At 48.0% G+C, this 27,978-nt stretch overlaps 20 non-coding genes across 20 annotated transcripts; all 20 read right to left on the bottom strand.

The window, feature by feature from the left end:
* Positions 1 to 6,655: 6,655 nt before the first annotated feature.
* TRNAL-CAA (transfer RNA leucine (anticodon CAA)) lies at positions 6,656 to 6,776 on the bottom strand. Its single transcript has 2 exons — positions 6,739 to 6,776; positions 6,656 to 6,701 (listed from the first exon to the last, which is right to left on the bottom strand). It is a non-coding gene; the product is annotated as a tRNA-Leu (tRNA).
* A 4,996-nt stretch (positions 6,777 to 11,772) lies between these two features.
* Positions 11,773 to 11,893, bottom strand: TRNAL-CAA (transfer RNA leucine (anticodon CAA)). The gene is made up of 2 exons: positions 11,856 to 11,893; positions 11,773 to 11,818 (listed from the first exon to the last, which is right to left on the bottom strand). It is a non-coding gene; the product is annotated as a tRNA-Leu (tRNA).
* Positions 11,894 to 11,965: 72 nt separating this feature from the next.
* Positions 11,966 to 12,086, bottom strand: TRNAL-CAA (transfer RNA leucine (anticodon CAA)). Its single transcript has 2 exons — positions 12,049 to 12,086; positions 11,966 to 12,011 (listed from the first exon to the last, which is right to left on the bottom strand). It is a non-coding gene; the product is annotated as a tRNA-Leu (tRNA).
* A 72-nt stretch (positions 12,087 to 12,158) lies between these two features.
* TRNAL-CAA (transfer RNA leucine (anticodon CAA)) lies at positions 12,159 to 12,279 on the bottom strand. Its single transcript has 2 exons — positions 12,242 to 12,279; positions 12,159 to 12,204 (listed from the first exon to the last, which is right to left on the bottom strand). It is a non-coding gene; the product is annotated as a tRNA-Leu (tRNA).
* Positions 12,280 to 12,548: 269 nt separating this feature from the next.
* Positions 12,549 to 12,672, bottom strand: TRNAL-CAA (transfer RNA leucine (anticodon CAA)). The gene is made up of 2 exons: positions 12,635 to 12,672; positions 12,549 to 12,594 (listed from the first exon to the last, which is right to left on the bottom strand). It is a non-coding gene; the product is annotated as a tRNA-Leu (tRNA).
* A 4,787-nt stretch (positions 12,673 to 17,459) lies between these two features.
* TRNAL-CAA (transfer RNA leucine (anticodon CAA)) lies at positions 17,460 to 17,580 on the bottom strand. Its single transcript has 2 exons — positions 17,543 to 17,580; positions 17,460 to 17,505 (listed from the first exon to the last, which is right to left on the bottom strand). It is a non-coding gene; the product is annotated as a tRNA-Leu (tRNA).
* A 72-nt stretch (positions 17,581 to 17,652) lies between these two features.
* Positions 17,653 to 17,773, bottom strand: TRNAL-CAA (transfer RNA leucine (anticodon CAA)). Its single transcript has 2 exons — positions 17,736 to 17,773; positions 17,653 to 17,698 (listed from the first exon to the last, which is right to left on the bottom strand). It is a non-coding gene; the product is annotated as a tRNA-Leu (tRNA).
* A 72-nt stretch (positions 17,774 to 17,845) lies between these two features.
* Positions 17,846 to 17,966, bottom strand: TRNAL-CAA (transfer RNA leucine (anticodon CAA)). Its single transcript has 2 exons — positions 17,929 to 17,966; positions 17,846 to 17,891 (listed from the first exon to the last, which is right to left on the bottom strand). It is a non-coding gene; the product is annotated as a tRNA-Leu (tRNA).
* Positions 17,967 to 18,038: 72 nt separating this feature from the next.
* On the bottom strand, positions 18,039 to 18,162 carry TRNAL-CAA (transfer RNA leucine (anticodon CAA)). Its single transcript has 2 exons — positions 18,125 to 18,162; positions 18,039 to 18,084 (listed from the first exon to the last, which is right to left on the bottom strand). It is a non-coding gene; the product is annotated as a tRNA-Leu (tRNA).
* A 72-nt stretch (positions 18,163 to 18,234) lies between these two features.
* TRNAL-CAA (transfer RNA leucine (anticodon CAA)) lies at positions 18,235 to 18,355 on the bottom strand. Its single transcript has 2 exons — positions 18,318 to 18,355; positions 18,235 to 18,280 (listed from the first exon to the last, which is right to left on the bottom strand). It is a non-coding gene; the product is annotated as a tRNA-Leu (tRNA).
* A 72-nt stretch (positions 18,356 to 18,427) lies between these two features.
* On the bottom strand, positions 18,428 to 18,548 carry TRNAL-CAA (transfer RNA leucine (anticodon CAA)). The gene is made up of 2 exons: positions 18,511 to 18,548; positions 18,428 to 18,473 (listed from the first exon to the last, which is right to left on the bottom strand). It is a non-coding gene; the product is annotated as a tRNA-Leu (tRNA).
* Positions 18,549 to 18,816: 268 nt separating this feature from the next.
* On the bottom strand, positions 18,817 to 18,937 carry TRNAL-CAA (transfer RNA leucine (anticodon CAA)). The gene is made up of 2 exons: positions 18,900 to 18,937; positions 18,817 to 18,862 (listed from the first exon to the last, which is right to left on the bottom strand). It is a non-coding gene; the product is annotated as a tRNA-Leu (tRNA).
* A 72-nt stretch (positions 18,938 to 19,009) lies between these two features.
* Positions 19,010 to 19,130, bottom strand: TRNAL-CAA (transfer RNA leucine (anticodon CAA)). Its single transcript has 2 exons — positions 19,093 to 19,130; positions 19,010 to 19,055 (listed from the first exon to the last, which is right to left on the bottom strand). It is a non-coding gene; the product is annotated as a tRNA-Leu (tRNA).
* A 72-nt stretch (positions 19,131 to 19,202) lies between these two features.
* TRNAL-CAA (transfer RNA leucine (anticodon CAA)) lies at positions 19,203 to 19,326 on the bottom strand. The gene is made up of 2 exons: positions 19,289 to 19,326; positions 19,203 to 19,248 (listed from the first exon to the last, which is right to left on the bottom strand). It is a non-coding gene; the product is annotated as a tRNA-Leu (tRNA).
* Positions 19,327 to 19,398: 72 nt separating this feature from the next.
* On the bottom strand, positions 19,399 to 19,522 carry TRNAL-CAA (transfer RNA leucine (anticodon CAA)). The gene is made up of 2 exons: positions 19,485 to 19,522; positions 19,399 to 19,444 (listed from the first exon to the last, which is right to left on the bottom strand). It is a non-coding gene; the product is annotated as a tRNA-Leu (tRNA).
* Positions 19,523 to 19,594: 72 nt separating this feature from the next.
* TRNAL-CAA (transfer RNA leucine (anticodon CAA)) lies at positions 19,595 to 19,714 on the bottom strand. Its single transcript has 2 exons — positions 19,678 to 19,714; positions 19,595 to 19,640 (listed from the first exon to the last, which is right to left on the bottom strand). It is a non-coding gene; the product is annotated as a tRNA-Leu (tRNA).
* A 72-nt stretch (positions 19,715 to 19,786) lies between these two features.
* On the bottom strand, positions 19,787 to 19,907 carry TRNAL-CAA (transfer RNA leucine (anticodon CAA)). Its single transcript has 2 exons — positions 19,870 to 19,907; positions 19,787 to 19,832 (listed from the first exon to the last, which is right to left on the bottom strand). It is a non-coding gene; the product is annotated as a tRNA-Leu (tRNA).
* Positions 19,908 to 19,979: 72 nt separating this feature from the next.
* TRNAL-CAA (transfer RNA leucine (anticodon CAA)) lies at positions 19,980 to 20,103 on the bottom strand. Its single transcript has 2 exons — positions 20,066 to 20,103; positions 19,980 to 20,025 (listed from the first exon to the last, which is right to left on the bottom strand). It is a non-coding gene; the product is annotated as a tRNA-Leu (tRNA).
* A 72-nt stretch (positions 20,104 to 20,175) lies between these two features.
* TRNAL-CAA (transfer RNA leucine (anticodon CAA)) lies at positions 20,176 to 20,299 on the bottom strand. Its single transcript has 2 exons — positions 20,262 to 20,299; positions 20,176 to 20,221 (listed from the first exon to the last, which is right to left on the bottom strand). It is a non-coding gene; the product is annotated as a tRNA-Leu (tRNA).
* Positions 20,300 to 20,371: 72 nt separating this feature from the next.
* On the bottom strand, positions 20,372 to 20,492 carry TRNAL-CAA (transfer RNA leucine (anticodon CAA)). Its single transcript has 2 exons — positions 20,455 to 20,492; positions 20,372 to 20,417 (listed from the first exon to the last, which is right to left on the bottom strand). It is a non-coding gene; the product is annotated as a tRNA-Leu (tRNA).
* Between the last annotated feature and the right edge of the window lie 7,486 nt (positions 20,493 to 27,978).

Here is a 27,978-nt window from a genome sequence, read left to right as displayed (position 1 = left end):
AGATTAAACAATGTAATCCCGAAGGTAGAAATAAATGCTTCCCCTGCAAAAATTTTGTTACTGGTAGTATTCCGGTATGTAACTTAAAGAAGAATGTTTTTCCACTTGGCGGCACCTGCATCGCCTTCACACGCTTAAGTACGTCGCGTCCTAGGCCTCCAGTGTATACGGCCCTGTACATAGGCTGTGGAAGAACTACATCGCACAAATTCCTATGCAACTTCTTCCTGCTAACAGAACACAAATACTGATACGAAAATCGAACAGATAGGAATCGAACACTCGCGACAACCTCTCTAAAGTAACCAAAAATACGTTCCGATAAAGTTTAGGTTGAGACAACAAAGCCCGGCAGCATTTGCGAGCCTTAATTGGCACACAGTGCTCAAAAACGGATCGCTTACATCACGCACACAAAAAAATCTGCTTACAATCTGCTTGGAAATAAGTGCCTCAGGTTCAGGCCACCACCCTTGACCCGCCTAAAAAAATTCGTCCGGCTGCATCGTTCTCAGCCCGCAGCCCACACAGAAACGGCAAAGATCTGGTGCAGTCTCTGTACATTCATCCTTGCACAATGCAACACTTGCTTCACGTACCACAGCCTAGACATAAAAAAAGATTACACAGTGTGGCCCTTGCGAAAATTGACAGATGTTGCCCTTTCGACCTCTTCACCTTTTCACGCGTGGCTTGCGCCTGTTCTCTCCAGTACGGTTCGCTATCGCGATAATCGTCTAGTGGGACGCCCATGTACTTTACTGGGGTCGTCAGCCAGGACATGTTTGCAAAATTGTCGGGCTTTGTTGGCCATTCTTCGTCCCAAAGCCCAAGGGACTTTGACCAATTTACTTTACTGCCTGTGACTTTGGTGAACTCTTTTACGCATGCCACGGGGGCGGTTACACCTTCCCGATTCACTGTGAACACTGCGACATCATCCGCATAGGCCAGCAGCTTAACTTCAGCCGCTTACAGCTGGAAGCCACGAATGTTTTAATTTTCTATGATATTCAAACACAACGCTTCGATGTAAATGCAGAATAGAAGGGGTCTAAGGGGACAACCCTGGCGCACCGAACGCTGCAGGACAATGGTGGCCCCCAAACTCTTATTTACGATTAATCTTGTCGTGCAGCTCCGGTACGCCAAGGCCACTCCCTCGCGAATAATGGACCCTCCATTTACATTGTCGAGTATGCACAACAGGATTTTGTGCCGATCACAATCAAATGCTTTTTCAAGATCTAGCTGAAGTATGGCTACACCGCTATTTGTATGATCACAATATTCAAGCACACACCTCGCTCTATGAATATTGGTAACAATGGAGCGTCCCTTGATCCCACACGTCTGGTGAGGACCGACTATACCTTGAGTAACTGACTGTAGTGTACGGGCTAAAATCTTCGTGAAAAATTTATAATCTACGTTTGTGAGTGCGATAGGACGATATGCTGTAACCTGTTGTAACTTTTCTGCTTCATCATATTTAGGAATTAACACTGTGTGGGATTTACCGTAAGACGGAGGCAATTCGTGTACTTTGTAGACTTTATTATACACTGCTGTCAGTACAGGCACTATTTCGTGTTTATATGCTTTGTAAAAAGCCGCACTTAATCCATCAGGTCCAGGAGATTTTACAAGGTTCAAATTTTCTATCGCATGCTCGACCTCTGACGCAGTTATAGACAGCTCCAACCTTTCTTTCTGTGGTCTTCAATAACTCTTCCAACAGATTCTCACAAATACTATCTTATCGGCCTCGCGTCAATTTCCGCATGTCTGACTGCCATCCTGGATCGCCAAATACTCTGCAGGCTTAATATCATGATCATGTCGAAAGGAACCCCGTCTTCATTGTCAACAGGCAAAAATTTGATTCCGAAAGCATCCAGCGGTAAGTCTTTTTTAATCGTGCTTTGTAGAATGTCCCAAAAGGAAAAGGCTTCCCAAGAATATAAGAAGACGTGTTCAATTGTTTCCGGCTTTTGGCATATGAAACAATGATTTCCCTAAGGTACAAAAAAAACCCTTATCTTCTAGATATGTCTTGACTTCAAGAGTGTTCGTTTTTCACGAGTGAGTGTTCTTCACTCGTTTTAGAACTGTCTGACATGAAGCTGCACAGTACAACGACCTGTACAATGGGACCGGAGGAAAGACATCACACAGGTCCTTATAAAGGTTCTTTGGCGATACAGCTGACAGATATTCCATTGAAAATCGCTCTTGCAAGACGCGACATGCCATGTACACCTGTCTAAGGAGGCTGAAAATTCCCCCTTGCATAGTCGCCGAAATAACTAAATTTGGCAAGACCCTACCCAAGCTAACTTGAGAAACAGTTTGCAGAAAGGGGTCATTCACGTCCCTAAAAAAAAAAACAAATCGATTCACCAACTGGCAGATATAAATGCGCGAAACTTACTCCTCCAGAGCGGACACGATGAAACAGATTGATTCGCCGTGTCCGCTCCCAAGTGCTTCCCCATACAAAAACCACAAAAACCCGGTGCAACCTCTGCATATTGACTCGAGAACAAAAAATTGCTTGCATAACGTACCAAAGCTTCGTTACAAAAAATATGTTACATATTGTTGCACGCGCAAAAAGGGACCAATTGAAGCCTGTCGGCCTTCTCACGCACTTCAGCAACTTCGCGTTTCCAATACGGCACACTGTCGCGATATTTCTCCAGCGGCACTCCTAAATATTTTACTGGGGTTACTGTCCAAGGCATGTTCGCCAAAATTGTTGGGGTTTTGGGCCAATCGCCGTGCCAGAACCCCAAACGTTGAGTCCGGTTCACAGCGCTCCGACTCACAGAACAAAAGTTTTTCAGTTTCAACCATAACGCGAACGCTTTCGTAGTCAGCACAAAATACGCCAATGTCATCTGCATACGCGCGAACGCGGACCTCGGCCGCATACAGACGACAACCATGAATACTGCTGCTTTGAATTATGCTCAAACAAAAGGGTTCAATATAGAAACAAAATAGCAATGGTGACAGGGGGCAACCTTGACACACAGAGCGTTGCACTCGGATGCGCGCACCCACCCCTTTATTCACTATCAACCGCGTCGTGCATCCCCTGTACGCCTTGGCTACTCTCTGGCTAATGACTGATCCGACATTCATGTGCTCTGACAGAGAGAACAAGAGGTCATGTGGCACCCTGTCAAAGGCTTTCTCTAGATCAAGCTGGAGCATTGCGACGCTTTCATGCATGGCGTCGCAACACTCGAGCACAGACCGGGCTTTGTGGATGTTTGTATATATGGTGCGACCTTTAATACCACCGGTCTGATGTGGCCCTACGAATTTTGGAATAACAGTTTGGAGTCGTTCAGCCATAATTTTTGGGAAGATCTTATAATCTACATTCGTCAGTGATATTGGTCGGTAAGCGGTAACTTGTCGCAGTCTAGTTTCATCGTCGCTTTTTGGTATTAAAATTGTGTGGGCTATTAGAAATGACGGGGGAAGCATATCCTTGTCTTAAGCCTCATTAAGCAACGCAGCCAGAACTTCTGCAAAATAATTCTCGTATATCTTATAGAGCGATGCTGTAGCCCATCTGGTCCAGGAGACTTTTCAGGGTTGAGGTCTTGTATGGCTTTCCGTACCTCTTCGGTTGAAGTAGCCACTTCTAACCGTTTTTTCGTTTCATCACTAAGCTTCGGCATTAAGGACAGGAAATGGGTTTTAAAGTCTTCGGTTCTTACTTTCGTGTAACCAAAAATCCCGCTATAGTATTCATAAAAGGCCCTGTCTATACTTGCTTTATCGGAGAAAAATACACCTTTCCATCATGTTTAACTGCGCAAAGAAACGAAGACAGAGAATAAGGCACGACACAGTTAAACATGATTCCCTACCAACTCGCCCAGTTTTCCGCTCTTATTAACTACACCTTTCCACTCTATTTTCAGTATGTCATTCTTGTGGTAATGCTTCTTTTTCAAGCCAAGAGCACGTTTAGTGGGCATTTCGCCCGCTATCAGGCGTTGTGCCCTTGCCCTCACGATCGCTCCTTGATACCGCTGCGCATCTACTGCCTCTAGGTTCCGCGTAACGGAGCGAATTTCTTCGATGCATGCTCCTGGCTGCTTGCCCTCTTGCGCTGTCAAAAACATCAAGTCATCTCTAAGCATATTTTTCTTCACTCTTTGTTATTGCTTTTTATCGCACGATCGTTCAATACCGGTCATTCTCATTGCCTGCTTAAATATTTCCCACTTCACTCCTAAAAGTTCATTGTCCTCAATTTGCAGTTCGCGTATCGCCGACGCGGCACGTTCCATAACGATATCATCTTTCAGCAGCTTTTCATTAAGTTTTCCCCCACGAATTTGCTTGTCGTTCCTTTTCTTTTCTCTACATGGAAGATGTGGCATATGCTATTCAGTAAATTGAGTTGCGCGCGCGTCACCGGCGCGCACCCTCTCGTTTCTTTGCAGCAGCCGCTATCGCCGCTCTCTATTCCCCTTTCGCTTCACTTTAAGCACGCCTATAAAAGGCACCCTGCTTTTGCAATAAATCGAGGTTCTGCTTTCCTTGTTGACCGGCGTGGCTTCTGCACTTGGCGCGCCTCAGGGCGACCGTGGCGATGCAACAGTGGCGACGTGTATTGACGCCCCAGTCGTGAAAGAAGAACCCAAGGACCGCATTACGCCGTTGGACGCTATGGCCTATCTAAAGCTACCGGACTTCAACGAAAGTACATATAAGGGGAAACCATACCTTGTCAAGGTCGACGCTTATTTCGAAGCAAACGCCGTCGAGGATTCAGCAAAAAAGAGAGCATTGCTTGTGGCAGCATTAGGCACGCATACGGTCGAGATATTAGCAGGAAAAGTGGCCCCGCGCAAGCCGAATTCATTAACTTATGAGGAAGCCGTAGCAACCCTGAACGAGTATTATGACCCCAAAAGGAACGAAATCACCGAAAGCTACTAATTTTTCAATCGGTGAGAGGCAGAAGGTTAACCAATTCATGCATTTTTGGTGGAGATTATAGCGGATAACTGCAAATTCGGAAGAGCTCTGGACCGCATGATACGGGATCGCATTGTTTGCTGTGTACGGTGGAGCGCACTGCAGAAACAGCTCTTGTCAAAAAAGGATTCAACGTTGGAAGAAGCGGAGGCAATGGCAGCCGAGGCCGCAGAAGCCGACGTGATAAAAATGAACACGGACTACACGCTGCTAGTAAAAGTTGAGGCACGCAGGAAAAGACCCCCCCCCCCCCACACACACACACACACACAAACACCCCGAAGCAAGCTCAGCGGCAAAAAAAAAAAATCTATGCACGCGGTTTACCCGCCTGCCGTGAACCGGCAAGTTTGTCCGCGGCTTTAAGGTAGAACGCCTCATTACTGGCGCTTTGGTCGGAGGCTCGTCGCTACCGCTGGCGACCATGCAGTTGAGGCGCACTACAACCGCCTTCAGCGTGCGTACGTTTTCCGGCCACGCTATTGGTTGCGGCTGACAGAACATCCACGGGTTCCGTCGAAGGTTGGGTGACGCTCTCCGAAGAGTCCACAGGTGTTTCTGTCGCAACCCTCGGCGTGCCGGAGACTGGTGTAGGATCTTCGGGAGCTACAAACAGCTGTCCAGTTCATGCAGTGGCTTTGGGTAGCACCTCTGGTTGATCCGTCTGGGGAGGCGTCATCGTGGATTTTTCCTCCGCTGGCTCACTTGCCGCTTTCGATGCCTCCTCCGCGTCGGCTTCGTCCGCTAGCAGCTCCGAGCTGTCATCACTGCTCACCCGACCGGTGACGTTGGCGTAAGTACGAGCACACTGCTCTTCCTCATGCCCGAACCGACGGCAGGAACCACACCGTGGGACCTGACCCTCACGGCGGATATGTCCTGTGCTAAAGCATCGAAGGCAGAGCAGAGCCCGGCCAGGGGCGACCACGAGCGCCAGCTCGCCGGCAACGATCGCTTGATGGGGCGAGTCGTCCGGCTTCACGCCGGCGTTCAACCTCAAAGTCACGAGCCTCGTCGTTCAGCCCGTGTCAGACACCCTGTGTACGCGCCACCACTCCCTCGACATGTCCGTCACCTTTCCAAATTGTGCGAAGGCAAGCCGTACATCTTCGTCCACCATGAAGCAGCCAGTGCAGCTTCATTCGTATGTCCTGGTTAGCGGGGTCGATTATAAGACACCGGCACTTTTCACTTTCAACTCCCCGGCACTGACAGCCTTCTTCAGCGTTTCGTCGTCTTTGAATATGACGGCCCAGACATGAGTCATGCGATACGCCCCTAAGGCGACCACTTCCGGCAAGAGCGATATCTGGGTGAGCGCGCCTGGAAAATCTTTCACCCGGTATGGGCGGACCCTGACATCAGCGTGCAAAAATACGGTGCTCACAACGAAACGCCCGGTAGGCAGACTCGGCAATACATCTGGTACTCGGATCCTGACGACAAAGCATAAGCAAAAGACCTGTTTCTGCGGCCGGGCATGGCCGCTGAAGCTGCTGCAAGGGAGCTCGTCATTTCACGTCCTTCACGGTCGGTGGCCGGAAGTGGAATCCACCACTCGCCCATCTTGACACTGCGGTGCGCTGATTAGAGCGACAATATGTAGCATCCCATTGCACTTTCAAATAATTAAAATAAAACGATGTGTCAGAAGTGGGATTCGAACCCACGCCCACTAATGTGGACCAGAAGTCTCGTTCACCCCACATCGTGGGAAAGGGTTTTAACCTTGAGTCTGGCGCCTTAGACCACTCGGCCATCCTGACACTTTTTTTCTTTATTGCCGGTGAACAGTACATACGCAGAAATAAAAATCTCTAGCCACACTTTGGCCGAGACAATGGGTTAAAACATTTTCATATCAATCAGTTCATCCATAACTGCCGCCCAGTCCGGCGGCTGGGGTTGACTGCGGAGAACATCTCTCAGGAAAACTGCACTTTCTATAAAGTTTTCTCTCACTGGTCGCACATTTGCGTCGGCGTGCCTGGCCGCCATTCTCGTTTTCCAGATGCTGTGGAGGCCCAGTAGCATAAACAAGTCGTAAGGAACTTCCTCACTTTCTATAGGTAGAAACCGGATGCCATAAGGAGTTACAGGTAGTTCTTTCTTTAATGTTCTTTGCAATATGTCCCAGTGGAAAACCGGGTCCCAGCAGTCGATAAACACATGTTCGATGGTCTCGGGTTTTTTGCAGAGTATGCAGTCGGTGGTCCAGGGCACAAAAATGCCTTTATCGTTTAGCCGTGTTTTCACCGGAAGGGTACCAGTATGAAGTTTAAACAAAAAGGATTTGACAGTCGGTCTTACCGGCATCTTCTTAACTCGCTTTAGCACATCTTTGCCTGGGCCTCCGCAGTAAAAGGAACGGTATAAGGGAGCAGGTATAAATATATCTAGCAAATCTTTGTACAGTTTTTTCCTGGGTACAGCAGATAGATACTGTGTAGAAAAGTGAGCGCTCAAAGTGCGAAAGGCTGCCACAACTTCACGCAAAAAACCTGTTACAGCACGATTCGTGACCGGGTAACTGGACACAACAAATTCCGGCAACACGTTGCCTAAGCGCACCTGCAACATTGTGCGCAACAAAGGATCGGTTTGATCACGTAGAAACAAAAATCTTGAGACAACTTGCTTCAGAAACAAATTAGAGAGACCAAGGCCGCCCCTTTTGACCGGAAGGAACAGATTAACTCGACTTGTTCGCTCCCAATTTGAGCTCCAAATAAAGACAGCAAACACTCTATGGATGCAGCTTCTGCAGGTTTGCTCGGGTAGTGAACACGAACTACAATAAATACCAAATTCTGGCTATTAAAAATACATTGCACACACTTGCGCGCGCGAAAACAGAAAGGTCACGTCCTTTCCAGCCATCCGCTTTTTTCCTTGCACTCTGCGTTATCTCACCCCACAACTCTGTACTGTTCTTATAGTGCTCCAAGGGTACCCCCAAGTACTTCGCAGGGGAGGTCGTCCATTTCATGTTAGCAAACACGGCAGGTGTGCTGTCCCAATCACCGTGCCAAAAACCTATGCACTTATCCCAGTTAATTTCGGACCCAGTCTTTTTGCAATATTCCCCCGCAACTTTCACAACTTCTTTAACGCTTTCTTGATCCGCGCAAAAAGCAGCAATATCATCAGCGTAAGCAAGCACTTTTACTTGCGCCGACAGAAGAGTGAAACCGCAGATCCCATCATTGTGTAACGGTGATAACAGAAACGGCTCAAGGTAGATCGCAAAGAGCAAAGGCGAGAGCGGGCAACCCTGCCTTACCGAAGAACACACAGGTACAGGTTCAGTCAGCTGTTTGTTCACTATAATTCGGGTAACACAGTTGTCGTACGCCATCTGTACACCTCGTATTATCACAGAGCCGACGTTGGCATATTCTAGAATGTCGAAAAGAATGTCGTGCGACACTCGATCGAAGGCTTTTGCAAGGTCAATCTGTATCATGGCAACTCGGCCCCCGAAGGCATCGCAGCATTCAAGAACAGTTCTAGCAATGTGCACATTTGTTCCAATGGTGCGACCTTTAATACCGCACGTTTGGTGGGGCCCTACAAGGTCCTTTATGACATTTTGCAGTCTGTTGGCAAGAATCTTCATAAACACTTTATAGTCAACGTTGGTTAGGCTTATCGGCCGATAAGCCCCAACGGACAGAAGTTTATCCTGGTCCTCACTCTTGGGTATTAAAACCACGTGTGCTGTTTTAAATGATGGTGGCATTTCCTTTGTCTCATAAATTTCGGTGAAGACGCAGTGGAGAGCTTGGGTGAGTTCGGCTTTTAACTTCTTATATAATTCACTACCTAGGCCGTCAGGACCGGGAGATTTTCCGGTACTCAGCTCTTCGATTGCTCTTCCCACTTCGCTTACGCTGATTGGTACCTCCAGCCCTCGTTTTATATCGTCTCCTAGTTTTGGCATACGGGACAAGAACGTGTTTGCAAACCCCTCTTCTTCATGCCGTCGCCGCCCAAGCAATTCCCGATACTGCTCAACAAACGCCAACTGAATCACTTTGCTATCATTCGTTACCTCATTTCTGTACCTGATTTGTCTTACTTCATTCTGAGTCGCATACTTCTTTTCACCACTAAGCGAGCGTTTAGTAGGTACTTGGTCAAGCCAGAGACGTTCAGCACGGGCCCGTATCATGGCAGCTGTATACTTATCTTTTTCGATAATCTGAAGTTTACTTTTTGTATCTCTTATTTCTTTCTTATCTTCCCAGCTGGGAACTTTCCAGGCTTACGAGAAAGTCAAGTTGGCAATGTAGTTCTTTTTCTTTAACACGTTTATCGTGGCATATAATGCTTGCCCTTTCAATCGCGTTTATTTTCACTTGCTGTTTGAAATCTTCCCACCTAATTACCCAGTTCCCAGGCTCTGCTGATAGCAATGCTTTAATGCATTCATTAACTTTAATGCCAAAGCGTTCATCCTCGAGTAACTGTGCGTTAAACTTCCACAGGTCCCACGAGAAACGAGATTTATTGTCTTTTTTCCCCAGGGTAAACGTAACTAAGCTGTGGTCGGTAAATGACATGTGTTTCACCTCGTAGCTATTGCACAAAGGAATCAGATCAAGCGATACATACGCTCTGTCAAGTCTCGCGTGACTTTCACCCTGGAAGTGAGTAAAATGCGGCGCTACCGAAAGAACTTCAGCAACATCATCTAAACCATTTTCTTGCACAATCGAATTCAACAATTCCGCACTTTTGTCACGAAGGAGTCTTTTTGTAATTCTATCCTCTGCTTTACAAACGCAGTTAAAGTCGCCCAAAAGCACAATTAACCGCTTACAGCACACATATTGTTCAAAGCGCTCAAAAAATTCCTTGCGCTCGTTCTCCCTGTTAGGGGCATACACGCATATGACTCCATAGCAAATTGCAATAAAAAAAATCCACTACAACCAAACGGCCAGTTTGACACAGTTAAATTCTGCTCGACAATCCCCAGAGAATTCCTAATAAATACAGCACAACCGCCCGATGTGCCAGAAGAATGGCACACAAAAACATTGTAGCGTGCCGTAAAAGGCTGCACCATAAGGTCCGCCTGTTCCTGTCTTTCGACTTTCGTCTCCTGTACGGCTATTATGTCTAGGTCATTATCAACGAACAGCCGGCTTAGTTGGTACTGACGTTTCTTGGAAGCCAGTCCCCTGACATTAATTGTTGCAATGCGCAACGCTCTAAGAGGTGTAGGAGTCATCTAGTTTAGGTACAGGAGCCATATGGTGCATACCTCGGGACAAAACGCGACGGTGCGGGTGACTTGCCTAGTCTAAGGTGTTCGATGGGTGCGGTGGCGGTAATCAAACGTCTTTTGCACAAGGGTCTCTTGCGTATGGACTGGAAAATCAGCCCATGCAGTCCGTCGCCGAAAAAGGCCATCTCACGCCCACAGAAACCACTCACAGGGCACTCACTCCAACTAAGGCGGCGGCTTAGCCGCCGCTCGTTGATCGGCCTGTACATTCGGCCGCGGTTTCAACGTCGGTCGCCTGACACCAACAGTCTTCTGCGGTGGCTCGTCGCCTTCGCTCACTTTGGGCTCTCCATTCGCACTGTGCTCGTGCGGTCGCTTCCCTGCTTGGTTGCTTGTTGATGCATGTGAGACTTCCATGCTGTCACCATGCTGGGGAACGACGGGAGCTGACGCCCCACTGCTCAAGACTTCGTCCGTTGGCGCCTTAACTTCTGTAGGCTGCGCTACCTGTTGCTGCCGCTTACTGCTGGGCTCCTCTACGCTTGTGGATATTTCCGGGGGGGGGGGCACAGCTGGGCCCTTCTCCACGCTGTCCCCTGCCTCTGCTGCAGCATCTTCCGCGTCAGTCTCGTCCATGACAAGTTCGGACGAAATGTCGGTGTTGACTAAGACGGCAGCACTCGCGTACGTGCGTACACAGCTGCTTTCTTCATGCCCGTAGCGACGACAGGCGCCGCATCGTGGAACCTTGCACTCACGGCGAATGTGCCCAGTACCGTGGCAGCGCAGACACAGCGGAGCTCTGCCCGGTACGACCACGAGAGCCAGCTCACCGCCAACCCTGACTTCGTGAGGGAGGTCTTCCAGCTTCACGCCAGGATTCATATTCAATGAAACCAAGCGTGTCGTCGACCCCTTGCTGGAGACACCCTGGACGCGCCACCGCTCCTTGGTGACTTCGTTCACCTTGCCGTACGGAGCAAAGGCTACCCTCACGTCTTCGTCGGGCACGTTGTGCAGCAGCCAGTGCAGCTTGACGCGGACGTCCTGGTTTGCCGGGTCGATGACGAGACAGCGGCGGTCCTTGACTTTCAGTTCTCCAGCAGAAAGAATTTTCGTCACCTCCTCAGCACTCGCGAAAGTAACAGCCCATACATGGCTCATGCGATACGCCCCCAAGGCGATAACCTCGGGGAGCAGCATCAGCTGAGCCAGCGCATCCCTGAAATCTTCGACCCGATAAGGACGGGCCCGCACGTCAGCGTGCAAAAAAACTGCGTTTAACACAACACGTCCTGTAGGAAGGGTAGGCAGAATCACCTGATACTCTTCATCCGAGGCAAAAGCCCTGTTTCCGCGGCCAGACATGGCCGCTGTAGCTGCTCCAACGGAGCCCGTCATCGCACGTCCGTCACGCTCGGTGGCCGGAAGTCGAATCCCTCGGCCATCCTGACACTGCTCTGCGTTGATTACAGCGACAATATTTTCATCCCATTGACCGTTCGAAGGAATAAAATAAAAGGATGTGTCAGAAGTGGGATTCGAGCCCACGCCCACTAATGTGGATCAGAAATCTCGTTCATCCCACATCGTGGGAAAGGGTTTTAACCTTGAGACTGGCGCCTTAGACCACTCGGCCATCCTGACACTGCTCTGCGTTGATTACAGCGACAATATTTTCATCCCATTGACCGTTCGAAGGAATAAAATAAAAGGATGTGTCAGAAGTGGGATTCGAGCCCACGCCCACTAATGTGGATCAGAAATCTCGTTCATCCCACATCGTGGAAAAGGGTTTTAACCTTGAGACTGGCGCCTTAGACCACTCGGCCATCCTGACACTGCTCTGCGTTGATTACAGCGACAATATTTTCATCCCATTGACTGTTCGAAGGAATAAAATAAAAGGATGTGTCAGAAGTGGGATTCGAACCCACGCCCACTAATGTGGACCAGAAGTCTCGTTCACCCCACATAGTGGAAAAGGGTTTTAACCTTGAGTCTGGCGGCTTAGACCGCTCGGCCATCCTGACACTGCGCTGAGTTGATTTCAGCGACAGTATGTAGCATCGAATTGGCCGTTCGAAGAAATAAAATAAAAGGATGTGTCAGATGTGGGATTCGAACCCACGCCCACTAATGTGGACCAGAGGTCTCGTTCTTCACCCCACATCGTGGGAAAGGTTTTCAACCTTGAGTCTGGCGCCTTAGACCACTCGGACATCCTTACACTGCTCTGCGTTGATTACAGCGACAATCTTTTCATCCCATTGACCGTTCGAAGGAATAAAATAAAAGGATGTGTCAGAAGTGGGATTCGAACCCACGCCCACTAATGTGGACCAGAGGTCTCGTTCTTCACCCCACATCGTGGGAAAGGTTTTCAACCTTGAGTCTGGCGCCTTAGACCACTCGGCCATCCTGACTTTTTTTTTCTTTATTGCCGGTATTTTGACCCACATGAAAAGAAAACACATATTCATACATAAGCACTAAAACACAATCAGCATCTTTGTTAAAACGGCCGCCCAGCTTGTGCGGTCACGCTCATACTAAAATTCCTTCATCGCCAATAATAACTCAACACGTGATAGCCACTCTGGACTACATTCCAGCATCTTTTTCTCCTGAACAAAGTTGCTTATGCTTTCTTTGAAATATTGACGTGCCGGCCTTGCATCGAGATCGGCGTGCCTTACTGCCATTCTGCATTTCCAAATACTGTGTAGGGCTATTAGCATGATCAAATCAAATGGGGTACCGTCATCACTTTCAATTGGCAAGTAGCGAATTCCGTACCCATCAAGCGGAAATTCTTTTTTGATTGTGCGCTGAAGCACATCCCAAAGGAACACAGCATCCCAGCATTCAAGGAACACATGCTCAATTGTCTCCTCCTTTCTGCATATTATACAGTGAGTACCCCAGGGAACAAAAAAACCTTTTTCAGCCATCCACGGTTTGACAGTCAGAGTTCCAGTGTGTAATTTAAAAAAGAAAGTCTTAACACCAGACGGGACTAACATTGCCTTAACACGCTTTAGTACCTTGTTACCTATACCTTCCCTGTAAAGGGACCGATATAAAGGCACGGGGAGAACCACACTACAGAGGTCTTTATACAGTTTTTTCCGGTTGACTTCACTCAAGTATTGGAGTGAAAACCGCGCCGTCAAAAACCTACATGAAACCACAACTTCGCGTAGAAAACCATGCACTCCACCGGGCATACTGCCAGCAGAGACAACCATATTAGGCAAGTGCTTCCCCAGGCGAAGTTGACAGACAGTGTGTAGAAACGGGTGCTTAACGTCCCGAAGAAATAAATACCGATTGACAACCTGTCTCAAAAACAAATGTGACAAACTGAGTCCTCCATTTCGAACTCGTAGAAATTGTGGCTCTCGAGAACATTGACCAATTCCATCCATTCCATTTATTCACTCTTTCCCTCATTTTATCCACTTCACTCCTCCAGTAGGCTTCGCTGTCTTTGTAACACTCAAGAGGAACTCCCAAGTATTTAACAGGAGTCGTAGTAAAGCTCATGTTGGCAAAAGTGTCTGGGGCCTCCGGCCAATCCCCGTGCCAGAATCCCAGGCACTTACTCCAGTTTACCGCGCTGCCACTGGCCGCACAAAAACTTTTAACACACTTCACAGCCTGTGTTACACTGTCGTAATCATTACAAAACATGGCTATATCATCCGCATAAGCCAACAGTCGGACTTCTAACTGATGTAGTTTAAAACCGCGCATACAATCGCTCTGTATAACGCTCAAACAAAATGACTCTATATACAAACAAAACAACAGTGGCGAAAGAGGGCAACCCTGGCGCACCGAGCGTTTGACTGTAATGCGTGAACCCACAACCTTGTTGACAATTAGACTTGTCGTGCAATCCTGGTACGCCATGGCGACCCCGCCTCGAATAATTCTACCCACATTCACATGATCTAGAATGCACAGAAGAATTTCACGAGGCACCCTATCGAAAGCTTCCTCCAGATCAATTTGGATCATTGCCACTTGTGTGCCCATTGCGTCGCAGCACTCAAGGATACTACGCGCTACATGTATATTTGAGAAAATAGATCGGCCTTTAATACCGCACGTTTGATGCGGCCCCACCAGGTCAGTAATGACTGTCTGCAATCGCTTAGCCAAAATTTTCATCATTATCTTATAGTCTCCATTTGTGAGGCAAATTGGACGGTAAGAAGTTACTCTGCGCAATACAGAGGGGTCTTCTGATTTCGGTATAAGAACAGTGTGGGAGGATGTGAAGGAAGGCGGCAGTACATTGAGATCGAATGCCTCATTATAGACAGCAGCTAAAACTGGTGAAATTATTCTTTTTAGACGTTTATAAAAGGCTGAGGTCAGACCATCCGGGCCCGGAGACTTCCCCGGCTGCAAGCTTTCAATAGCGTTTTTCACCTCCTCTACTGAGATAGCTGCCTCCAATAGTTCCTTCGTACTGTCGTCTAGGCTGGGCATCAACAAAAGGAAGTCCTTCTTGAAACGATCAATGTCAACTGAGCAGTTGGCAAATAACCCACTGTAGTGCTCGAAGAAAGCGCGCTCAATATCTTCTGCTGTGTCACTAACTTTTCCACCAACTTCAATTTCCACTATCTGATTGCGCCGCGCGTGGCACTTTTCTGCGCCCAACGCTCTTTTTGATGGAACTTCCCCCGCTATCAGCTTTTCAGCTCTCGCTCGCACCAGAGCACCGTGGTATCTTTCGATGTCGAACTGTTCTATTTTATGCTTTAGTGCGCGAATATCGTCCATGAAGATGCCGGGTCTACTACACTCTTCACTGATCAATTTTTCCAAGTTTCTGCGCATCGTTTTTTCCTCTGCCCCCTTTTGTCTGCGTATAGCGCTCGCCCGCTCCAATGCTTTCATTTTAACTGTCTGCTTGAAGTTCTCCCATTTTTCTCTGCACGTCGTATTACCCATATGTTTCATTGCATCAACTTGCGTCGTCACGTCTGCCATAAAAATTTCATCATCCAGTAATTTTGAATTCAATTTCCATAACTACCACTCGAAGCTTCTTTTCCTTTCTTTCGTGCTTGCTACTAGAAAACTGACTAAGCAGTGATCAGTAAATGAAACAGCGCTCACTCGGTACTCCTTGCAAAAGGGTACCAAATCAAGGCTTACGTATGCTCTATCCAAACGAGCGTGGCTCGAAGCCTGAAAATGGGTGTACTGTATATTTCTTCCACCACCAAGGCATTCAGCCACATCCGCCAAACTACTGTTCCCTATTATTTCATTTAGGGCAGTCGTGCTTGCATCCTTGTACGGTCGGGTGCTAGTTTTGTCCCGGGATGAAAGAACGCAGTTGAAATCACCAATAAGAATGACCAACCTATTACACTGGGTATACTGTTTTAGCTGTTCAAAAAACCTGCACCTTTCCCCAGCAACAGTCGGCGCATACAGATTACACGCCACTCCAAGGACGATAACAAGAAATCACATACAATAAACCGTCCTGACGTGCATGACGTGACGGCTTCTATTTTAGCTCCTAGACTATGTCGGACCAACAATGCGCAGCCTGAAGAATATCCCACGGAATGGCTCACAATAGCACAGTATCGCGCTACGAATTGCTGCACCATGCCCCCGGTTTCCACGTCGCCCTCGACTTTCGTCTCCTGCACTGCTAGAATGTCAAGGTCAAAGTCGCTTAACAGGCGGTACAGTTGACTCTGCTTCCTCCTTGAGGCAAGCCCTCGGACATTTAATGTTGCCACGCGAATGGACTTTTCCATAGTCATCATAGCAAGGTGGGAAAGAAAACCGGGGGCATGGCGCTTACCTCACAACTGCGGTTTGATCCGGAGTGTGCTAGCACAGGGCGGTCCTCACGGCGGCATAGGCGGCGTTTCCGCCGTCTTGCGCGCCGCCAAAGTGTTCGGCAGCGGTCGAAATGAAGGACGCCGTCCAACAGTCGTCTTGGCTGGCGGCTCGTCTGCAGCAACGACGCTAAGCTCCTTCCCATTTTCGCCTGCGTCGTGAGGTCGCTTTGCAGCGGCACTAATACTGTCGCTGTCCATCACGGTGACTGGTGCCGGTTCGGTGGGTGGTTTCTCGCCTCCTCCGGGAGAGGGGTGGCCCGTAGTGCTTGCCTCATCCTTCTCGTTCCCGCCTTCTGCGTCGTCATGTCGCCGCTTGTCTGCGGGTTGATCTCCGCCTGTCAATTAGTTGTTCCCCTTGAAAGTTCGACGATGCACCTTGCGTAACCAGGTTACGGCTCGTCCTTGCTGTTTCCTCTGAGTCTTCCTCGTCCATCAGGTGGTCCGATATGTCGTTTGCCTGCACTGGTCCGGCTACGCTGGCGTACGTCTTTGCGCAATCAGCATCGACGTGGCCGAAACGACGACAACGACTACAGCGCGGCACTTTGCAGTCGCGACGAATGTGCCCGGTGCTCTTGCAGCGCAGACACAGAGGAGCGCGGCCCGGCACAACAACAAGAGTTAGCTCTCCGGATATCTTGAGCTGATGCGGAATATCGTCTATTTTGACGTCGGCATGCAGTTTTAGTCCAACTGTACGAGTCGTCGACCCTTTTTCAGTGACACCGAGCGCCCGCCACTTCTCCCGGGTCACTTCTAACACCTTCCCGTAGGGCGACAGTGCCACGCGAACGTCTTCGTCGGTAACGCCATGCAGCAACCAGTGCAGCTTTACACGAACCTCTCGGTTATTCGGATCAATGAGCAAACATGGGCGATCCTTTACCTTCACGTCGACGGCCAAAAGAAGCTTCTGAGCAGCATCAGCAGTTGTCATTGTCACAGCCCACACGTGGTTCATTTGATACGCCCCCAACGCCACAACGTCGGGAAGCGCACCAAGGTTGGCCAAAGTGTCCCGGTAGTCTTCAACACGATAGGGCCGGGCTCTTGGATCGCCGTGCATGAAAACGGTGTTGGCGACGATGCGTCCGGATGGCAGATTGGGCAGAATAACCTGATAATCTTCGGCAGTAGCCGCAAAAAACCTGTTACCGCGGCCCGACTGGGCCCCTGAAACCGCTCCGACGGAGCTCATGATAACGCGTCCGTCACGCTCGGTGGCCGGAAGTCGAGATCCTCTCGGCCATCCTGACACTGCTCTGCGTTGATTACAGCGACAATATTTTCATCCCATTGACCGGTCGAAGGAATAAAATAAAAGGATGTGTCAGAAGTGGAATTCGAACCCACGCCCACTAATGTGGACCAGAAATCTCGTTCACCCCACATCGTGGGAAAGGGTTTTAACCTTGAGACTGGCGCCTTAGACCACTCGGCCATCCTGACACTGCTCTGCGTTGATTACAGCGACAATATTTTCATCCCATTGACCGTTCGAAGGAATAAAATAAAAGGATGTGCCAGAAGTGGGATTCGAACCCACGCCCACTAATGTGGACCAGAAATCTCGTTCACCCCACATCGTGGGAAAGGGTTTTAACCTTGAGTCTGGCGCCTTAGACCACTCGGCCATCCTGACACTGCTCTCCGTTGATTACAGCGACAATATTTTCATCCCAATGACCGTTCTAAGGAATAAAATAAAAGGATGTGTCAGAAGTGGGATTCGAACCCACGCCCACTAATGTGGACCAGAAATCTCGTTCACCCCACATCGTGGGAAAGGGTTTTAACCTTGAGTCTGGCGCCTTAGACCACTCGGCCATCCTGACACTGCTCTGCGTTGATTACAGCGACAATATTTTCATCCCAATGACCGTTCTAAGGAATAAAATAAAAGGATGTGTCAGAAGTGGGATTCGAACCCACGCCCACTAATGTGGACCAGAGGTCTCGTTGTTCACCCCACATCGTGGGAAAGGTTTTCAACCTTGAGTCTGGCGCCTTAGACCACTCGGCCATCCTGACACTGCTCTGCGTTGATTACAGCGACAATATTTTCATCCCATTGACCGTTCTAAGGAATAAAATAAAAGGATGTGTCAGAAGTGGGATTCGAACCCACGCCCACTAATGTGGACCAGAAATCTCGTTCACCCCACATTGTGGGAAAGGGTTTTAACCTTGAGTCTGGCGCCTTAGACCACTCGGACATCCTTACACTGCTCTGCGTTGATTACAGCGACAATATTTTCATCCCATTGACCGTTCGAAGGAATAAAATAAAAGGATGTGTCAGAAGTGGGATTCGAACCCACGCCCACTAATGTGGACCAGAAATCTCGTTCACCCCACATCGTGGGAAAGGGTTTTAACCTTGAGTCTGGCGCCTTAGACCACTCGGCCATCCTGACACTGCTCTGCGTTGATTACAGCGACAATATTTTCATCCCAATGACCGTTCTAAGGAATAAAATAAAAGGATGTGTCAGAAGTGGGATTCGAACCCACGCCCACTAATGTGGACCAGGGGTCTCGTTCTTCACCCCACATCGTGGGAATGGTTTTCAACCTTGAGTCTGGCGCCTTAGACCACTCGGACATCCTTACACTGCTCTGCGTTGATTACAGCGACAATATTTTCATCCCATTGACCGTTCGAAGGAATAAAATAAAAGGATGTGTCAGAAGTGGGATTCGAACCCACGCCCACTAATGTGGACCAGAAATCTCGTTCACCCCACATTGTGGGAAAGGGTTTTAACCTTGAGTCTGGCGCCTTAGACCACTCGGACATCCTTACACTGCTCTGCGTTGATTACAGCGACAATATTTTCATCCCATTGACCGTTCGAAGGAATAAAATAAAAGGATGTGTCAGAAGTGGGATTCGAACCCACGCCCACTAATGTGGACCAGAAATCTCGTTCACCCCACATCGTGGGAAAGGGTTTTAACCTTGAGTCTGGCGCCTTAGACCACTCGGCCATCCTGACACTGCTCTGCGTTGATTACAGCGACAATATTTTCATCCCAATGACCGTTCTAAGGAATAAAATAAAAGGATGTGTCAGAAGTGGGATTCGAACCCACGCCCACTAATGTGGACCAGGGGTCTCGTTCTTCACCCCACATCGTGGGAATGGTTTTCAACCTTGAGTCTGGCGCCTTAGACCACTCGGCCATCCTGACACAGCTCTGCGTTGATTACAGCGACAATATTTTCATCCCATTGACCGTTCGAAGGAATAAAATAAAAGGATGTGTCAGAAGTGGGATTCGAACCCACGCCCACTAATGTGGACCAGGGGTCTCGTTCTTCACCCCACATCGTGGGAAAGGTTTTCAACCTTGAGACTGGCGCCTTAGACCACTCGGCCATCCTGACACAGCTCTGCGTTGATTACAGCGACAATATTTTCATCCCATTGACCGTTCGAAGGAATAAAATAAAAGGATGTGTCAGAAGTGGGATTCGAACCCACGCCCACTAATGTGGACCAGAAGTCTCGTTCACCCCACATCGTGGGAAAGGTTTTCAACCTTGAGTCTGGCGCCTTAACCACTCGGCCATCCTGACACTGCTCTGCGTTGATTACAGCGACAATATTTTCATCCCAATGACCGTTCTAAGGAATAAAATAAAAGGATGTGTCAGAAGTGGGATTCGAACCCACGCCCACTAATGTGGACCAGAAATCTCGTTCACCCCACATCGTGGGAAAGGGTTTTAACCTTGAGTCTGGCGCCTTAGACCACTCGGCCATCCTGACACTGCTCTGCGTTGATTACAGCGACAATATTTTCATCCCATTGAACGTTCGAAGGAATAAAATAAAAGGATGTGTCAGAAGTGGGATTCGAACCCACGCCCACTAATGTGGACCAGAGGTCTCGTTCTTCACCCCACATCGTGGGAAAGGTTTTCAACCTTGAGTCTGGCGCCTTAGACCACTCGGCCATCCTGACACTGCTCTGCGTTGATTACAGCGACAATATTTTCATCCCATTGACCGTTCGAAGGAATAAAATAAAAGGATGTGTCAGATGTGGGATTCGAACCCACGCCCACTAATGTGGACCAGAGGTCTCGTTCTTCACCCCACATCGTGGGAAAGGTTTTCAACCTTGAGTCTGGTGCCTTAGACCACTCGGCCATCCTGACACTGCTCTGCGTTGATTACAGCGACAATATTTTCATCCCATTGACCGTTCGAAGGAATAAAATAAAAGGATGTGTCAGAAGTGGGATTCGAACCCACGCCCACTAATGTGGACCAGAAGTCTCGTTCACCCCACATAGTGGAAAAGGGTTTTAACCTTGAGTCTGGCGGCTTAGACCGCTCGGCCATCCTGACACTGCGCTGAGTTGATTTCAGCGACAGTATGTAGCATCGAATTGGCCGTTCGAAGAAATAAAATAAAACGATGTGTCAGAAGTTGGATCCGAACCCACGCCCACTAATGTGGACCAGAAGTTTTTTTTTCTTTATTGCCGGCTTGGCGAAAATCAAGATTACTATACCTAAATGTTACAAAAACGTCCTCCCACATTGGGCGGAGCGTTCATTCAAAACGTTTCAAGTTTTCAAGTTCGTTCATTACGCAAATACATTCTGGGGGGTCATTTTGGGACTTGAGTGCATCTCCGACATATAAAATGCTCTCAATAAAGTACTGCCTCGCAGGGCGAATATCAATGTCTGCATTCCGTACTGCCATGCGTACTTTCCACTGACTGTGCAGGCCCAGTAGCATGACCGTATCTAGAGATATGCTACAAGATTTTTGACAGGCAGAAAACGGATGCCACGTGGTGACAACGGGAGGTCCTTTTTTAAGGTTCTTTGAAGGATATCCCACAGGAATGCGGCATCCCAACACTCGAGGAAGATATGTTCTGTGGTCTCTGCCCTTCTACACAGTAGACAGTTTGTAGACCACGGAACAAAAATTCCCTTAGCTTCAAGCCAGGGTTCTACCGGCAGTGTATTGCTGTGGAGCTGAAAGAAGAATGTTTTGGCTGAAGAACGAATTGGCATCTTTTTAACTCGACGACTCCTCCTGGACCTGCACTGTACATGGAACGATACAAAGGCACGGGCATCATTAAATCGCATATATTTTTCTACAATTGCTTCTTAGAGACAGAACACAAAAACTGTAAAGAAAAACGAGCTTTCAACATCTGGAAAGCAGCAAAAACCTCAAATAGGAAACCGCGAACGCGTGCTTTTTACGTCACTCGTCGACACAACGAAATTGGGAAGGAGTTCACGTAACCTAACTTGTATAACGCTTCTTAAGAAAGGGTCACTTTTGTCCCACAGAAACATAAATCTGGAGACGACCTGTCTCCAGACTGGTTCTTTCCCATGTCGGCGCCCAAATGAAAACGGCCAAAACCCGGAGGATCTTTTGAATATTGATCCGCGAGGCGCTGAACACATTCCTGACATACCATACCTTGGAGATGAGGAACATGTTACATAAAGTGGCGCGCGAGAACATTGATAGTAGTCGCCCTTGCCACACACTGCCCTTTTCCTTTGCCATTGCCACCTGCCATTCCAGTATGGTTCGGGTCTGCTATAAGAGTCCAGCGGCCCGCCAAGATACGTCGTCGGAGTAGTGGCCCACCGAAGTCGAGAGCCGTGATTGGCAGAGTCAATGACGATACATCAGCACTTTTATGCGAAGCATAATAGGGACACTACTTAGCTCAACCATAGCCCAGCCTGGCGCGGCCGCGACCACCAAGGCTAACTCCCGCTCCTCCCGCTAGGGGCGCTGCAGCCGAGCACGTGGTCTGACGTCACGACAGCTGAGGAGAGACGGGGCTCAACTCGCACGGTCGCCGCGCGGCCGCGACCACCAAGGCTAACTCCCGCTCCTCCCGCTAGGGGCGCTGCAGCCGAGCACGTGGTCGGACGTCACGCCAGCTGAGGAGAGACGGGGCTCAACTCGCGCGGTCGCCGCGCGGCCGCGACCACCAAGGCTAACTCCCGCTCCTCCCGCTAGGGGCGCTGCAGCCGAGCACGTGGTCTGACGTCACGCCATCTGTGGAGAAACGGGGCTCAACTCGCGCGGTCGCCGCGCGGCCGCGACCACCAAGGCTAACTCCCGCTCCTCCAGGAGCTTGCTAAACAATGAAGAGACTAGCCTGGCTTATGGGCAGGCGGTACCGTATCCCTTTCACAAATCTATTATGCTTCGCATCCTAGGCTTAACCTTAGCTAAGCCAGGCCATTTTTTGACTTGAAGCTCACCAATGCTGACAATTTTCTTCACCGCTTCTTAGAGCTTGAAAGTCACTGCCCATACATGGCGCATGTGGTACGCCCCGAGGGCAATCAATTTCGACAGGAGCGATAATTCGGAAAACGCGTCCCGAAAACCCTCCGGCCGGTATGGGGGGGGGGGGGGGGGGTCACATCACAGTGTCGAAAAATAGTGTTCAAATACGCCCTCTTGGCAAACTGGGCAAAAAGTTCTGAAGAATGCTAAAAAACGTTCTAGCCGTTCTTCTTTGTACCCGCTGCGGTGGCTCAGTGGTTAGGGCGCTCGGCTACTGATCCGGAGTACCCAGGTCCGAACCCGACCACGGCGGCCGCGATCCGATGGAGTTGAAACGCAAAGGCGCCCGTGTGCTGTGCGATGTCAGTGCATGTTAAATATTCCTAGGTAGTCAAATTATTCCGGAGGCCTCCACTACGGCACCTCTTTCGTCCTTTCTTCTCTCAGTCCATCCTTTATCCTTTCCCTTACGGCGCAGTTCAGGTTATGTGAGACAGATACTGCGCCATTTCCTTTCCCCCCCAAAAAACAACCAATTTTCCAATTTATTATTTGTCATGTCTTTCAGCAGTCACTTGAGTCTGGTATTTTACCTCAGGACTGGAAAGTGGGGAAAATAATTCCAGTGCACAAAAAAGGCATTACATCCTCTAGTAAAAACTACCACCCCATTTCCCTCACTAGCGTTCTCTCTCAATTAATGAAGCATGTAATTTACTAACACATCATGAACTTCTAGCACACTGTGAACTTTTTTCACCCTTCTCAACTCGGATTCCTGAAAAACCTGTCCTGCTGTACACAATTGGCTCTCTTTACTCATGACATCAGTTCTAGTATGGACACTAACACACCCATGGACGCTCTTTTCTCTGACTCTGAAAAAACTTTCTACAAAGTTTTTCATAAACGCCTCGTATTCACACTTCTACGCCTAACCTGAGCCCCTAATATATGATTGGCACCGAGATTTTTTGACTAACCACCAACAGTTTGCATGGACTAATAATCACGCATCTCCCATGTTCCCTGTAACCTCAGGCGTGCCGCAAGGCACAATTTTAGAGCCTCTATTATTCTTATTCCACATTAATGACCTTCAAAGCGATCTATATTCAACCGTTCGTTTTTTCGCCGATGACTGCGTCATTTACCAGAGTATCACTGATAACAGGGACACCATCTGCAATGTAACATAAAACTTGAGGAAAAGCGGTGCACTAACCGGCTAATGTCTTTAAACGTTAATAAAACAAATCTAATATAATTTCATCATTGTCAGTCGTATCCTACATTTAACTACATCCATTGCGGTTCGATGATATCACACCCATATTCATGTAAATATTTAGGAATCAGCCTAACACAGGATTTCTCTTGGACCACCCACATATCAACATAAATAAAGAAGCTAACCGTGTACTTGGCTATCTAAAACGTAACTTGCGTTTACAACCTGGTTCCGTACAACTTTCCGCCTATTTAACTCTTGTCCATCCTAAACTTGATTATTCATGCTCAATGTAGGACTCCCAACAAATTAACCTTGCCCTTGAGTCCGTCCATAACCGCGCGATAATAATCGTCTATTCCGATTATTCATATCGTACGAGCGTAACAGCATTGAAAACAAAAGCTAACCTCCCCAGCCGTGAATCGTGTCGGAATATAACCAGATTCTGCCTTTTTCACAGGTTTTATCATTCCCCTTTGAGTCATTCTGTTATCACTCCTGCACCCCGCATTCCACTTCGCATCAGTCATCCGAAAGCTGTTCATACACATCGAGCATCCACTTCTGCGCATCTGAAATCATTCTTCGCCCAGACTGCAAGAGACTGGAACAGCGTTCCCGCTGAAGCTTTTATTCTTCCTGGTCTGGAATCCTTCAAATCATTAATCTTTGATCTATTTAAATGATTTGTCAACCCACTCGTCACGTAATGCCCCTATTGTATCTTTGAGGTACGAATAAATAAATAAATAAATAAATAAATAAATAAATAAATAAATAAATAAATAAATAAATTGTAAGGACGAAGATGTGCCAACGCGGTAGCGGCAGTGCTATCGCTGAGCGCGCGCAGCTGGGTGGCTCGACAACAACCGCCGACGCCCGTTCTGTGCCTGGTTCTTTCACGGCCATTAAACCCCTTTTCAAAATAAATAAATAAATAAATAAATAAATAAATAAATAACTTGACACTCGTTGTCCGAGGCAGAATTACTGTTTGCGCGGCACCTCTGGGAAGCTGAAGCCGCTCCTACAGAGCTCGTGACACACATGTCTATCACGCTCAGTGGCCGGAAGTGGAATCACTCGGCCATCTTGACACAGCGCTGCGTTATTAGAGCGACAATATGTAGCATATCATTGTGCATGTTCAAAGAATTAAAATAAAATTATGTGTAAGATGTGGGATTCGACCCCACGCCCATATCTGTGAGCCAGATGTCTAGTTCATCCTGCATTGTGGGTAAATGCTTTTAACCTCGAGTCTGGCGCCTTAGACCTCTCGGACATCCTTTATTTTGTTTATTGCCGATTTCAACGCTCAACTCAAGGGTTACAAAAGATAAAACATGCCGACCACACTTTGGCCACCACGGCGCTAAAATTTTTTCCGCGGCACGAATTCATCCAAAAGAGTCATCCATTGTGGTGGATCAGGCAGTGCTTTGTACAGATTTCGTACACACACAACTGTCAATGAAGTGTTCTGGAACCGGACGAACAGCAATGTCCGCGTGTTCGAAATGCATTCGCGCTTTCCACAAAGCCTGGAGGCCCAGGACCATAATCAGGTAATACAGTGTATCCTCTCAGGTATTCATTGGCAACAACTGTATGCCGTACGTTTCCAGGGGTAACTGTTTCTTTAATGTTATCTGATGTACATCTCAATAACAGATGGGGCCCCAGCAGGGTAAGAATACATGTTCTATGGTTATCGGTTTCTTATATAAAAGCATTCGGTGTTCCAGAGAATGACAACACCTTTGTCCTGAAGCCATGTCTTGACGGGAAGTGTGTTGGTGTGTAATTTGTTGAAGAACTATTTGGCTGACGGTAGAATCGGCAGTTTCTTCACTATTCTGAGAACGACCGGTCCAGGGCCTCCCCGTCCAGGCACTCCCCAGGGCCTCCCCGATACACAAAACATGAGTTGCGTGTAATGCATGTCCTAAGTAAACACAGATATGTCTTCTTCTAAAATGGCACTCACCACAATCTGAGCACGCATACATAATGAGGTGTATTTGGTCAGGCTCACTTACACACTGATTACTCACAGGCCATCTGTATCCCTCCTCCCAATAAAGCACACCAATGCTATTCCTATACAGTTCAGCGAACCTGCGTATGCTAGCGTACAGTTTAACCATTGGGCTCGCAAGGAACACAGATATAGCGTCAGAGAAGGCACTGTACTGTTTTGTCAAAAGCCTGCGGCAATTATTACACAGTGTGCACCTTCAATGATTAAACCAAAGCAAGCCTTTGCGCAGACACGCGCACTGCAGTAACTCAGCTGGTTAAGGCATTGTCCTTGTGACCTGTGCTGTAGATTTGTTTCCTGGTTGTTGTGGGCAGAATTCAATGCAGGTCAAATGCAGAAATTAATGCATATGTGCTGCGCCATGAGAGCGGGCGTTTAGGAGCCTTATACAAATGTAATTATTCTCAGGCCCTCTACTACGGCGTCTTTGACAGCCCACATACAGCCGTGGGAAGTTAAGCCCCACCTACCAGCTCGTACACTTGTCCCGTGTAATGTGAACACGTGAGAAGAACCCCAAGTAAAGAAAATAATCCAGGTTTCTTTCCTGCAGCGCACCTTTGAGATGACATGCATCATCAGTACATCCAAATACAACAATGCACAAGAACTATCACCGAAAGCACACAAATGTGCACAGACACCAAGGCAACTGTGCAGGGACTCTTGCTCACACAGTCCACATCTTCAGTTTGTTTCACTACACATAGAAGTACACCATCACTGCTAGCTGAGGCGACTTGTGCTGGCCATGCCACTAGAGCTATTGAGATGCGATGCACCGTGCCATGTGGGCTTGCACAAGTTCTGTCCAGTTGACTGGCTCAAAGTTGACTGGCTCAAAGGCTTGAAATGGATGGTGGAGCTGAGGGCAGCTTACTCGCCTGTGCACTGCCACAGCTTCCTCTCTCCACGAGCTTATCAACGACGCTGGAGAGCTGACTGACGTAGCCTGCATTAAATGAATCCAAATAGGAAAGAACCCATTAAAATGGGATCTTAAGCAACACTGCAAATAACTGTAAATTAGCCCTGTTCCTCAATCATTTATATTTGTGTACATATTTCGAGCTCTACAGAATTTTATGTGCATAAAAATGTGAATATTTTGCAGAGAAATCTCAGCGACTAATTTTTATTTCATTAAAATATAAATTTGACAAATAAAAGGTTTTATTTCATTCCAAATATTCAGGATCTCTATACCCAGCAAAAAATCTCAGGACTATCAGTCCTGAACTGGACCACTGCAGGTGCCATACTCTTCCAGGCAACCTCTGGTAAATTCAGTCAGTTAAGAATCGCATGCGTAATCTTCCTCATCTCATTCCATACATGCCTACAGAACGTAATCCACGCATCGAAGTGACTGTCTCAATAGCACTCTCGAAAATCAGTGTACTCAGCCCGCAACTGTCCAGTGCCAGAACGTTACGCACAAATTTAACCATCCCTTTATATATGAAGGAAGTACAGCGAAAGAATAATTCCTTGAGTGCTTCCTGCAGTAAGGGGTATGACTTGAAGCCTTTCCTGTTTCCATTGGTATACGCACCATAAGTTGGCGGCTCTTTGACAATTTTCACTTGTACGATAAGTATTGCTGCCAGAAGATGAGGCTACACCGCCACCACTAGAGGCATGACTTCCTGCGCAGCTGAGCGACTGAGAGAAGTATTGCTTTTGCGATGCTGCCTCCAAAGTGCGCGGCTGATACAATGATGGCACAGTAAAGATCGATTCTAATCTCCATGTCAGCCTTATTTGAGAATCTTTGCGTGGAGTTCTTGAAAACAAAAGGCATGTAGAAACTTTTGTACCGGAACGGTGGTAGCTAGAACACGTGATTTTTTGCAATAGTAGTTTGCGCCTTGCCCTGGCCATTATTCGCGTTCTGGTTTACCCATGAATTTGGAAAATTATCATTTTGTAAAAACAGGCCGACATTCACACGAGTAACCACAGTAGCACTGCAAAAAGAGAATAATTCATGAGTGAAACATGCAGTCCACATGGATATCTGGAATCAAGGCACAATTCTGGATACAGTCGTCCGTTTCAAGAAGCCACAAATACCAGCGTTCTCCTGGAGTTGCAGGGACTGTGTCGGGCTGCATCACGTGGACAAGTTGGCACCAGCCAGAAGCACACTTCCATGGGCAGTGCACTGCCAGACTGGCCCATTGCTTTGTGTGTGCATGTCTCGCCACGTCATTGTGACAACGACAGGAGAGCCGATGACCTGCAAACACAAAAAATGAGACAG

This window comes from Amblyomma americanum, chromosome 4 (assembly GCF_052857255.1).
Source record: "Amblyomma americanum isolate KBUSLIRL-KWMA chromosome 4, ASM5285725v1, whole genome shotgun sequence".
NCBI lineage: Eukaryota > Metazoa > Arthropoda > Arachnida > Ixodida > Ixodidae > Amblyomma > Amblyomma americanum.
This window is presented reverse-complemented; position numbering and strand designations above follow the sequence as displayed.